This window comes from Chiloscyllium plagiosum, unplaced genomic scaffold (assembly GCF_037043375.1).
Source record: "Chiloscyllium plagiosum isolate Xiang-an unplaced genomic scaffold, Cpla_swu_hap1 HiC_scaffold_20, whole genome shotgun sequence".
NCBI lineage: Eukaryota > Metazoa > Chordata > Chondrichthyes > Orectolobiformes > Hemiscylliidae > Chiloscyllium > Chiloscyllium plagiosum.
In genome coordinates this window covers 77006540-77015826 of record NW_028270158.1, presented here as the reverse complement: position 1 = coordinate 77015826, position 9287 = coordinate 77006540, and the positions used below count along the sequence as shown (strand labels likewise).

At 45.4% G+C, this 9287-nt stretch overlaps 3 non-coding genes across 3 annotated transcripts; all 3 read left to right on the top strand.

The window, feature by feature from the left end:
* Window positions 1-433: 433 nt before the first annotated feature.
* On the top strand, window positions 434-506 carry trnav-cac (transfer RNA valine (anticodon CAC)). The gene has a single exon. It is a non-coding gene; the product is annotated as a tRNA-Val (tRNA).
* Window positions 507-3781: 3275 nt separating this feature from the next.
* trnav-cac (transfer RNA valine (anticodon CAC)) lies at window positions 3782-3854 on the top strand. Its single transcript has one exon. It is a non-coding gene; the product is annotated as a tRNA-Val (tRNA).
* Window positions 3855-7130: 3276 nt separating this feature from the next.
* trnav-cac (transfer RNA valine (anticodon CAC)) lies at window positions 7131-7203 on the top strand. The gene has a single exon. It is a non-coding gene; the product is annotated as a tRNA-Val (tRNA).
* Window positions 7204-9287: the final 2084 nt, after the last annotated feature.

The window sequence follows — 9287 nt, the reverse complement described above, 5'->3', positions numbered from 1 at the left end:
AGTTTCTGAGTGTAATAGCCTCCTCGACTTCCTCTGGTAGATCATACCAAACACGCACTACCTTCTTTGTGGGAAATGTGCCTTGTCACTTTCAGCCCGCTCACCTTAAAGCTATGCTGTCGACTTTTCATCTCACACCAACTTGGGTAAAACACGTAAATACCCAGTTTACCACCCTCCCATAAGGTCATGTCGCATTTGTTTCGCTGCAGGGAAAGTTGTCCCCGCCTATTCCACCTCGCCCTACGGTACAAACATCGACGACATCTTTGTCTATATTTTGTCATCAATTTACCGTGTCTTTTCTTTTCGTTTTCAAGAGTCAATTACGTTGGACAACAACGAGCTATTGGAAACAGAAAGGTGAAACGTGGAACGGATTCAACTTTCAGTGCTGGACGCCACTGAGCCCCAGCACGGGTGGCTGTGGCTTGTTTCTGTAGTGTAGTGGTCATCACGTTCGCCTCACACGCGAAAGGGCCCCAGTTCGAAACTGGGCAGAAACTGCTTTGTTCTTCAACTAGAGCCTTTTACATGGACAAAAGCTGAGCTGTCTTGCATGCTTTCCCATCTGCAAACCTGCCTTCGAATTTGCTTGAACAAATCTGCTCTCGTAGTGAAATGTAATGCAAATCCATTTAATTACAGTGCAAAGCGTTGTTAAGTTTTTCTCCAACCTGGTTCTGATCATATGCCATTCTGTTGGAGAGTGTAGTTACCGCCTTCTGATCTTGGCCGAAAAGCAGTACCGCACTTGCCTTCCTTGCGCAGGCGGCTCGGTTCAAAGACAGGAAAGAAGCAGATGCTCTGGTGTCACAGCGCACCACGAATTCCTGAACTTGTCTGTTTGTCAAATGTACCTCAGGTCGTCTCAGAAAAACCTCATTTGGAAGCTGTCAATCGTTATTCAACGTGCGAGAAATGGCACCAGATGTCCTGAATCATGTTTTGGAGCAATTCGCACGTTAGTTACTCATTCAGTCAACAACAGCAATGAAAGAAATTACACTCTGAGAGGAACCTTTGAACTTGCGCATTCATAGCGTCGCTCGTATTCAGGTCCGCCCCGAGATCTAAGTCATGTTGGAACTGAAACGGAGGAATCGACAGAGAGGCTACAGAATGACATCGCATCCATTTGGTTTTCTTTAAATCACTGACGAGCAGGAAAATGTAAACGGCGAGGGCGAGTGGTGAAGTGAGGCAGTTGCAGCTCTGGTGAAATTCCTTCTTTGTGATTCACTCAGCAACCAGAGACGTGAAGGTGACTCAGGCGTGAAAGCTCTTCACATCGAGAACAAAAAGCACTCAAGGGCAGTTAGCACCTCTTCTGGAGTGGGGGTGGGGTGAGGTAATTACCTTTTGACTTCTGTTACTATGTTCAGAAACTGGCTTTTAGATAGAGGTGAACAGAAACTGCATTTCTAAAAAGCACCATGGAATTTAGCAAAAGTTATTGAGTCACTTCTCGTCGATTTCCACACAGGTTTCCAATTCAGTTGGTATCCATGTGGCTCATGTCCAGGAGTGAACATCTCAGCAGCAAATTGCACGGTTAAGGTAAAAGGCAAGGAAAGTGACATCTTGAACTGGCTCCGAGGTCAGAGCATCCTCACAATGTGATCTGTCGTTCTCGGTTTGTAATGCTGCCTCCGGTTTTAGGGTGGAGAACATTCTTTGGGACTCTTATTCTGAAAAAAAACAGACACAGTGAGTGAAAGTATGCTGCACGGTATGATGTGGAACACGGCCTGCACAGGTTTGTGCATTTTCCCTGTAGTCCGGTGTGTTTCGTGTTCCGTGTAAACGTGAAAGTCGTCCTGTTTCGAGCAATGGGTGAAATCATTTAGCAAAGCAAGAATGGAAATTCCAGTAATGTCAAGCAGCTCATGGTTATTTGACCAAATCATAAGCGAACCCATATTCTCACGCACTCACAGATACATTTGTAGCTGAAAAGAGTCTGAGAAGATAGACTGAGCTTACCATTGATTTTTGTCTGGATTGATGGGCTATCAATATCTGCTGCGAAATTGACATTGTAGCCGGGAACATCGCAGCAGCTGTGCGAGTCGGAGAGGAATCATGGAACGCTTTTCATGTGAATTTGCAGGTTGTTATGCAGGAGCACAATTGGAAATACAAGAAAATGAGGCGTCGCGGCCGGCTGGTTGTGTGGCCGCGCGGTCTAATGCGCTGGATCCAGATTCCAGTCTCGAAAGGGGTGCGGGTTCGAATCCCACCACTGCCATTTCTGCTGATCAACTCCAACACGGCAGCTTGTTAAAATGCTGTTTCGGTGCCCACTGTATATTAATGTCAAAAACAAAAGTAAAATGGTTTTGCTTCCCCGGGAATTAACTGTGGTGTGGAATACTACCAAATATTTCAAAATGTCTCTGCTGTCATGATCGTGTTCGCCTCCCGTGCGGTAAATCGCAAACAGTTCTGCCGTCCCAGGCGAGTTGAGTTTTTCCTGGAACCGAATGGAGACTGTTATTTCATCGCTGTGGTGAAACCAAGTCCTCCGGTGACTCTACTCGTTGTTATTTGGGTTTCTAGCTGATGGGAAAATCGTTCCAATGAATTTCGATGTCATACCTTATTGAATTTCTCCCATTTCCTTCATTTCCGTCCTAGAAACATCGGAAGGGAAAGGTAATCTAATCGAGACTGTGATTGGTGAAATTCACTTTTACCGGCCAATTCAGATTATGTTCTTTCTTTCTCTCTTTTCAGCATTGTCTGGAAAGTGGTGGTGCACTAAGGCTGCAGTATGTTTGAAAGAGTCGTTTGGAAATGCCCTGTTGTTAGTTGTGAGATTACTTTATGACTCATGCCCTCGGATTGTATCACATTTAGCATTCATGCATCTCTGTGTCTGAAAATGCATGAGGTATGCCAGTTTTGTTTGTGTTCCGTGTTAAATGCTTTCTGTTTTGCGATTCGCACAATACATTTCGATTTAACGGGGTTTCTGCGGTAACTTCCAGCAGCAAAAATCCTCAGCTGAGGATCTGGGAAAATTTCACAGAGTATGGTCACTGGAGCTAAAGTCAGGAAGTCGTTCGTTTCTGCAGTGTTTCACAAGACTACCTTTCCCGTGAGCAGTCGAACAGACTAAATGATTGTGCCACAGACAGCGACGGCAAACTCCGCTAAAAAGTAATCCTTTAAAGCCAGTGGATGCAACACGACGTTATTCAGGTACACCGTGGAAAAAGATACTTCGGTGGACCTCGTCCATGCTCACCACATAGCCAAAATTAAACAAGTCCCGTTCCCCAGCATTTGGCCCCAATCCCTCTAAATGCATCCTATCCAGAAATTCACCCGATTACCTTTGCAAGTTTCTGAGTGTAATAGCCTCCTCGACTTCCTCTGGTAGATCATACCAAACACGCACTACCTTCTTTGTGGGAAATGTGCCTTGTCACTTTCAGCCCGCTCACCTTAAAGCTATGCTGTCGACTTTTCATCTCACACCAACTTGGGTAAAACACGTAAATACCCAGTTTACCACCCTCCCATAAGGTCATGTCGCATTTGTTTCGCTGCAGGGAAAGTTGTCCCCGCCTATTCCACCTCGCCCTACGGTACAAACATCGACGACATCTTTGTCTATATTTTGTCATCAATTTACCGTGTCTTTTCTTTTCGTTTTCAAGAGTCAATTACGTTGGACAACAACGAGCTATTGGAAACAGAAAGGTGAAACGTGGAACGGATTCAACTTTCAGTGCTGGACGCCACTGAGCCCCAGCACGGGTGGCTGTGGCTTGTTTCTGTAGTGTAGTGGTCATCACGTTCGCCTCACACGCGAAAGGGCCCCAGTTCGAAACTGGGCAGAAACTGCTTTGTTCTTCAACTAGAGCCTTTTACATGGACAAAAGCTGAGCTGTCTTGCATGCTTTCCCATCTGCAAACCTGCCTTCGAATTTGCTTGAACAAATCTGCTCTCGTAGTGAAATGTAATGCAAATCCATTTAATTACAGTGCAAAGCGTTGTTAAGTTTTTCTCCAACCTGGTTCTGATCATATGCCATTCTGTTGGAGAGTGTAGTTACCGCCTTCTGATCTTGGCCGAAAAGCAGTACCGCACTTGCCTTCCTTGCGCAGGCGGCTCGGTTCAAAGACAGGAAAGAAGCAGATGCCCTGGTGTCACAGCGCACCACGAATTCCTGAACTTGTCTGTTTGTCAAATGTACCTCAGGTCGTCTCAGAAAAACCTCATTTGGAAGCTGTCAATCGTTATTCAACGTGCGAGAAATGGCACCAGATGTCCTGAATCATGTTTTGGAGCAATTCGCACGTTAGTTACTCATTCAGTCAACAACAGCAATGAAAGAAATTACACTCTGAGAGGAACCTTTGAACTTGCGCATTCATAGCGTCGCTCGTATTCAGGTCCGCCCCGAGATCTAAGTCATGTTGGAACTGAAACGGAGGAATCGACAGAGAGGCTACAGAATGACATCGCATCCATTTGGTTTTCTTTAAATCACTGACGAGCAGGAAAATGTAAACGGCGAGGGCGAGTGGTGAAGTGAGGCAGTTGCAGCTCTGGTGAAATTCCTTCTTTGTGATTCACTCAGCAACCAGAGACGTGAAGGTGACTCAGGCGTGAAAGTTCTTCACATCGAGAACAAAAAGCACTCAAGGGCAGTTAGCACCTCTTCTGGAGTGGGGGTGGGGTGAGGTAATTACCTTTTGACTTCTGTTACAATGTTCAGAAACTGGCTTTTAGATTGAGGTGAACAGAAACTGCATTTCTAAAAAGCACCATGGAATTTAGCAAAAGTTATTGAGTCACTTCTCGTCGATTCCCACACAGGTTTCCAATTCAGTTGGTATCCATGTGGCTCATGTCCAGGAGTGAACATCTCAGCAACAAATTGCATGGTTAAGGTAAAAGACAAGGAAAGTGGCATCTCGAACTGGCTCCGAGATCAGAACATCCTCACAATGTAATCTGTCGTTCTCGGTTTGTAATGCTACCTCCGGTTTTAGTGTGGAGAACATTCTTTGGGACTCTTATTCTGAAAAAAACGGACACAGTGAGTGAAAGTATGCTGCACGGTATGATGTGGAACACGGCCTGCACAGGTTTGTGCATTTTCCCTGTAGTCCGGTGTGTTTCGTGTTCCGTGTAAACGTGAAAGTCGTCCTGTTTCGAGCAATGGGTGAAATCATTTAGCAAAGCAAGAATGGAAATTCCAGTAATGTCAAGCAGCTCATGGTTATTTGACCAAATCATAAGCGAACCTACATTCGCACGCACTCACAGATACATTTGTAGCTGAAAAGAGTCTGAGAAGATAGACTGAGCTTACCATTGATTTTTGTCTGGATTGATGGGCTATCAATATCTGCTGCGAAATTGACATTGTAGCCGGGAACATCGCAGCAGCTGTGCGAGTCCGAGAGGAATCATGGAACGCTTTTCATGTGAATTTACCTCTGTTGTTATGCAGGAGCACAATTGGAAATACAAGAAAATGAGGCGTCGCGGCCGGCTGGTTGTGTGGCCGCGCGGTCTAATGCGCTGGATCCAGATTCCAGTCTCGAAAGGGGTGCGGGTTCGAATCCCACCACTGCCATTTCTGCTGATCAACTCCAACACGGCAGCTTGTTAAAATGCTGTTTCGGTGCCCACTGTATATTAATGTCAAAAACAAAAGTAAAATGGTTTTGCTTCCCCGGGAATTAACTGTGGTGTGGAATACTACCAAATATTTCAAAATGTCTCTGCTGTCATGATCGTGTTCGCCTCCCGTGCGGTAAATCGCAAACAGTTCTGCCGTCCCAGGCGAGTTGAGTTTTTCCTGGAACCGAATGGAGACTGTTATTTCATCGCTGTGGTGAAACCAAGTCCTCCGGTGACTCTACTCGTTGTTATTTGGGTTTCTAGCTGATGGGAAAATCGTTCCAATGAATTTCGATGTCATACCTTATTGAATTTCTCCCATTTCCTTCATTTCCGTCCTAGAAACATCGGAAGGGAAAGGTAATCTAATCGAGACTGTGATTGGTGAAATTCACTTTTACCGGCCAATTCAGATTATGTTCTTTCTTTCTCTCTTTTCAGCATTGTCTGGAAAGTGGTGGTGCACTAAGGCTGCAGTATGTTTGAAAGAGTCGTTTGGAAATGCCCTGTTGTTAGTTGTGAGATTACTTTATGACTCATGCCCTCGGATTGTATCACATTTAGCATTCATGCATCTCTGTGTCTGAAAATGCATGAGGTATGCCAGTTTTGTTTGTGTTCCGTGTTAAATGCTTTCTGTTTTGCGATTCGCACAATACATTTCGATTTAACGGGGTTTCTGCGGTAACTTCCAGCAGCAAAAATCCTCAGCTGAGGATCTGGGAAAATTTCACAGAGTATGGTCACTGGAGCTAAAGTCAGGAAGTCGTTCGTTTCTGCAGTGTTTCACAAGACTACCTTTCCCGTGAGCAGTCGAACAGACTAAATGATTGTGCCACAGACAGCGACGGCAAACTCCGCTAAAAAGTAATCCTTTAAAGCCAGTGGATGCAACACGACGTTATTCAGGTACACCGTGGAAAAAGATACTTCGGTGGACCTCGTCCATGCTCACCACATAGCCAAAATTAAACAAGTCCCGTTCCCCAGCATTTGGCCCCAATCCCTCTAAATGCATCCTATCCAGAAATTCACCCGATTACCTTTGCAAGTTTCTGAGTGTAATAGCCTCCTCGACTTCCTCTGGTAGATCATACCAAACACGCACTACCTTCTTTGTGGGAAATGTGCCTTGTCACTTTCAGCCCGCTCACCTTAAAGCTATGCTGTCGACTTTTCATCTCACACCAACTTGGGTAAAACACGTAAATACCCAGTTTACCACCCTCCCATAAGGTCATGTCGCATTTGTTTCGCTGCAGGGAAAGTTGTCCCCGCCTATTCCACCTCGCCCTACGGTACAAACATCGACGACATCTTTGTCTATATTTTGTCATCAATTTACCGTGTCTTTTCTTTTCGTTTTCAAGAGTCAATTACGTTGGACAACAACGAGCTATTGGAAACAGAAAGGTGAAACGTGGAACGGATTCAACTTTCAGTGCTGGACGCCACTGAGCCCCAGCACGGGTGGCTGTGGCTTGTTTCTGTAGTGTAGTGGTCATCACGTTCGCCTCACACGCGAAAGGGCCCCAGTTCGAAACTGGGCAGAAACTGCTTTGTTCTTCAACTAGAGCCTTTTACATGGACAAAAGCTGAGCTGTCTTGCATGCTTTCCCATCTGCAAACCTGCCTTCGAATTTGCTTGAACAAATCTGCTCTCGTAGTGAAATGTAATGCAAATCCATTTAATTACAGTGCAAAGCGTTGTTAAGTTTTTCTCCAACCTGGTTCTGATCATATGCCATTCTGTTGGAGAGTGTAGTTACCGCCTTCTGATCTTGGCCGAAAAGCAGTACCGCACTTGCCTTCCTTGCGCAGGCGGCTCGGTTCAAAGACAGGAAAGAAGCAGATGCTCTGGTGTCACAGCGCACCACGAATTCCTGAACTTGTCTGTTTGTCAAATGTACCTCAGGTCGTCTCAGAAAAACCTCATTTGGAAGCTGTCAATCGTTATTCAACGTGCGAGAAATGGCACCAGATGTCCTGAATCATGTTTTGGAGCAATTCGCACGTTAGTTACTCATTCAGTCAACAACAGCAATGAAAGAAATTACACTCTGAGAGGAACCTTTGAACTTGCGCATTCATAGCGTCGCTCGTATTCAGGTCCGCCCCGAGATCTAAGTCATGTTGGAACTGAAACGGAGGAATCGACAGAGAGGCTACAGAATGACATCGCATCCATTTGGTTTTCTTTAAATCACTGACGAGCAGGAAAATGTAAACGGCGAGGGCGAGTGGTGAAGTGAGGCAGTTGCAGCTCTGGTGAAATTCCTTCTTTGTGATTCACTCAGCAACCAGAGACGTGAAGGTGACTCAGGCGTGAAAGCTCTTCACATCGAGAACAAAAAGCACTCAAGGGCAGTTAGCACCTCTTCTGGAGTGGGGGTGGGGTGAGGTAATTACCTTTTGACTTCTGTTACTATGTTCAGAAACTGGCTTTTAGATAGAGGTGAACAGAAACTGCATTTCTAAAAAGCACCATGGAATTTAGCAAAAGTTATTGAGTCACTTCTCGTCGATTTCCACACAGGTTTCCAATTCAGTTGGTATCCATGTGGCTCATGTCCAGGAGTGAACATCTCAGCAGCAAATTGCACGGTTAAGGTAAAAGGCAAGGAAAGTGACATCTTGAACTGGCTCCGAGGTCAGAGCATCCTCACAATGTGATCTGTCGTTCTCGGTTTGTAATGCTGCCTCCGGTTTTAGGGTGGAGAACATTCTTTGGGACTCTTATTCTGAAAAAAAACAGACACAGTGAGTGAAAGTATGCTGCACGGTATGATGTGGAACACGGCCTGCACAGGTTTGTGCATTTTCCCTGTAGTCCGGTGTGTTTCGTGTTCCGTGTAAACGTGAAAGTCGTCCTGTTTCGAGCAATGGGTGAAATCATTTAGCAAAGCAAGAATGGAAATTCCAGTAATGTCAAGCAGCTCATGGTTATTTGACCAAATCATAAGCGAACCCATATTCTCACGCACTCACAGATACATTTGTAGCTGAAAAGAGTCTGAGAAGATAGACTGAGCTTACCATTGATTTTTGTCTGGATTGATGGGCTATCAATATCTGCTGCGAAATTGACATTGTAGCCGGGAACATCGCAGCAGCTGTGCGAGTCGGAGAGGAATCATGGAACGCTTTTCATGTGAATTTACCTCTGTTGTTATGCAGGAGCACAATTGGAAATACAAGAAAATGAGGCGTCGCGGCCGGCTGGTTGTGTGGCCGCGCGGTCTAATGCGCTGGATCCAGATTCCAGTCTCGAAAGGGGTGCGGGTTCGAATCCCACCACTGCCATTTCTGCTGATCAACTCCAACACGGCAGCTTGTTAAAATGCTGTTTCGGTGCCCACTGTATATTAATGTCAAAAACAAAAGTAAAATGGTTTTGCTTCCCCGGGAATTAACTGTGGTGTGGAATACTACCAAATATTTCAAAATGTCTCTGCTGTCATGATCGTGTTCGCCTCCCGTGCGGTAAATCGCAAACAGTTCTGCCGTCCCAGGCGAGTTGAGTTTTTCCTGGAACCGAATGGAGACTGTTATTTCATCGCTGTGGTGAAACCAAGTCCTCCGGTGACTCTACTCGTTGTTATTTGGGTTTCTAGCTGATGGGAAAATCGTTCCAATGAAT